Source organism: Salvia splendens, chromosome 9 (genome assembly GCF_004379255.2).
Source record: "Salvia splendens isolate huo1 chromosome 9, SspV2, whole genome shotgun sequence".
Classification (NCBI taxonomy): domain Eukaryota; kingdom Viridiplantae; phylum Streptophyta; class Magnoliopsida; order Lamiales; family Lamiaceae; genus Salvia; species Salvia splendens.
Window position 1 is genome coordinate 36434867 of NC_056040.1, and position 3540 is coordinate 36438406.

The 3540-nt window shown below is 39.8% G+C and overlaps 1 pseudogene; it reads left to right on the forward strand.

The window, feature by feature from the left end:
- Nucleotides 1-236: 236 nt before the first annotated feature.
- LOC121747059 lies at nucleotides 237-2317 on the forward strand (annotated as a pseudogene).
- Nucleotides 2318-3540: the final 1223 nt, after the last annotated feature.

Here is a 3540-nt window from a genome sequence, read left to right on the forward strand (position 1 = left end):
ATCGACACACTCCACGCTACTTACATTACATAGAATATATATTATACAAAATACATACATTGTATAAAATACACACGCTATTCAGAATTTAAACACACACACTATACACAAATAAATAGAAAATACACAAACTTACCACAAAAAACACACATTGCATATATTGGACATAATACACACGTTACTGAAAATATAAACACACACTGTACACAAAGCACGCATAATACATGCACAAAAAGAAGATGGGAACTTCTCCAGAAGCCCTTTGTTGTTTCTGTCCTGCACCTTTTAAACAGTTTGTTGAGTTTGTTGTTAACTTGAAAAGTTGGGAGGAATACTTGTCATCTATATAAAATACATAAATTGCATAAAATCACACTATTCAAAATATTAACAAACACTATACACATCCCCGATCAAAATACGCAAAATGCACACTACTTACATTACACACAACATACACTATACAAAATACACACACTATATAGAACATAAACACACACTATACACACCTCCGGTCAAAATACATATTATATACAAAATACACGCATTAATACTCTTACCACAAAATACACACAATGCACACATTACACACACAATGTAGACTTTATCGACACACTCCACGCTACTTACATTACATAGAATATATATTATACAAAATACATACATTGTATAAAATACACACGCTATTCAGAATTTAAACACACACACTATACACAAATAAATAGAAAATACACAAACTTACCACAAAAAACACACATTGCATATATTGGACATAATACACACGTTACTGAAAATATAAACACACACTGTACACAAAGCACGCATAATACATGCACAAAATATATTCACTACTCACAATACCCGTAACGCACTATAATATTCACACCTGTGCATTACTCACAATACCCGTAACGCACTATAATATTACACACACAATGTAGACTTTATCGACACACTCCACGCTACTTACATTACATAGAATATATATTATACAAAATACATACATTGTATAAAATACACACGCTATTCAGAATTTAAACACACACACTATACACAAATAAATAGAAAATACACAAACTTACCACAAAAAACACACATTGCATATATTGGACATAATACACACGTTACTGAAAATATAAACACACACTGTACACAAAGCACGCATAATACATGCACAAAAAGAAGATGGGAACTTCTCCAGAAGCCCTTTGTTGTTTCTGTCCTGCACCTTTTAAACAGTTTGTTGAGTTTGTTGTTAACTTGAAGTTTGATGAAGAGCCTAATTATGCAAAATACATATCCCTTTTTGATGGGATTATTGGTCCGAATCCGGACATCAGGCCAATCAACACTGAAGGTGCTCGAAAGCTTGTATATCAAGTCGGACAGAAGAGAGGAAGGCTTATGATGGACGACGATGATGATGAGCAGCCAAAGAAGAAAGTCCGCATGGGAATGCCTGCTATACAGTGGATTAGTGTGTACAATGCTCGAAGACCGATGAAGCAAAGATATCATTACAATGTTGCAGATTTAAGATTGGACCAGCATATTGAGAAAGGAAATGAAGATGGACTTTATATTAGCAGTGTGGCCTCTTGTTCAAATCTATGGGCCTTGATTATGGATACAGGGACCGGTTTCAGTGATCAAGTCTATGAACTTTCACCTCATTTCCTTCATAAGGAGTAGATCATGGAACAATGGGAGAAAAATTACTACATAAGTGCCATAGCAGGGGCTAATAATGGGAGCTCATTAATAGTCATGTCTAAGGGTACCCCGTATCTGCAGCAGTCATATAAAGTTAGTGAGTCATTTCCATTCAAGTGGATCAACAAGAAATGGAGAGAAGGTTTTTACGTTACTGCCATGGCTACACCTGGAACTAGATGGGCAATTGTTATGTCCCGTGGGGCAGGTTTTTCTGATCAGGTTGTCGAGTTGGACTTTCTGTATCCAAGTGAAGGTATTCATAGGAGGTGGGATTCTGGCTATCGCATCACATCAACTGCAGCAACATGGGATCAAACTGCCCTTGTTCTTAGCAATCCACGACGGAAACCTTCAGATGAAACACAAGAAACACTTCGGACTTCTGCTTTCCCAAGCACACATGTTAAGGAGAAATGGGTAAAAAATCTTTACATAGCATCGGTGTGCTATGGGAGAACTGTATCTTGATGTCTCGTAATTTTGTTGGAGTAGGTTACTCGAAGATGAAGTCCTCTCTGATCAAACTCAATTGTTATTTCTGTAATCAGAGGAAGGGGAGATCTTTGGTCTGTGGTCAAGCTGACTCTTGTTGCTCTTAGGACCTGATTTGTGCTTACTATTGCCATTGACATATAGGAGCCTGTCTAAAACCTCTGCACCGGACTGTGATTATGTCTAAATGCTTTAGGACTCCGACAAGTGTAATTCGATCATTCCTTAATGTTTGTATAGTGATGGAAATTTAATGTTTGATGACAGTATCCAGCGGCTGTGTCTGTATTAGCAGTGCTTGTATATGTAAAATCAGGCTATGCAACCCAAGGATATGTTCTATTAAATGTACTTGTTTCTCTTTAAAAAAAAAAGATGAGGATGCATAGTACATGGTGGTGATTTTGAATTCAAAATGGCATTTTCCACAAATGCGCCAACATTATCTTGCCCATGAAAAGTGGCCTTTTTCTTTTCCTCCTTTTGTGAGTCACATGCACCCACCAACTCACATGCCACCCCATCCTTCACGTGGGGCATGGTACTTGCAATGGTCAGCCGGTTGACCATCTCTTTCTCCATGCTTGATCCTCCAAGATTCCGGCCTGCCGGTGCCAGCGACATTCCGGCCATCTCATCACCATCGAGCCCTTCCATTCCACTCGTCGGGACGCTCCCTTCCTTGGCCATTTGGGCTAGAGAGCTCAACATATCCCCAAAAGGGGCGAGCTTGTTTTCCGACGTCCCTTTCCTTTCACCATGGCATTCCGCAACGAGACTATCCACCATATCAAAGACCATCTTCTTCTTAGCCCGACTAACCTCCGAACCAGATTCAAGGCCGGCTCGTTTGAGGGCTTGTCGAGCTTTCTCCGGGTGAGGCGTGCCAACCATTTTGGTTTTAGACTGTGCAATCGAATGAAACTTCCACTCCGGCGAGGAGAGGGGCTGCATCGTGTGTTCCAAGGCATCGGCATCCCCCTCCGTCAACTCACCGCCGGACTTCACCATGTGTTGGATGCAACAATCACACTACATCTCCCTCAAAGGGGAGGGAGAGGGAGTGGACGAATTCTAGAGAGAAGGGAGAGCTTCTCTCTCGTGTTTTTAATTGATTGTTGTCAATGTTAAATTCTCGTTGTACTCTAATTTGTCATGGCGAGTCGTCACTTTTGGGCGACTCGATGTTTGTTTGGTTGTTGCAAATGGTTTTTGGTAATGCACGGGTGTGGGTGCGCCTCAACCCTTCACCCCTAGGGTTGTTTATCTTTAAAAAAAATATTACGTCACAAACGTCACAAAATGTATAATTGTGGGCAATTTTGATTCAAA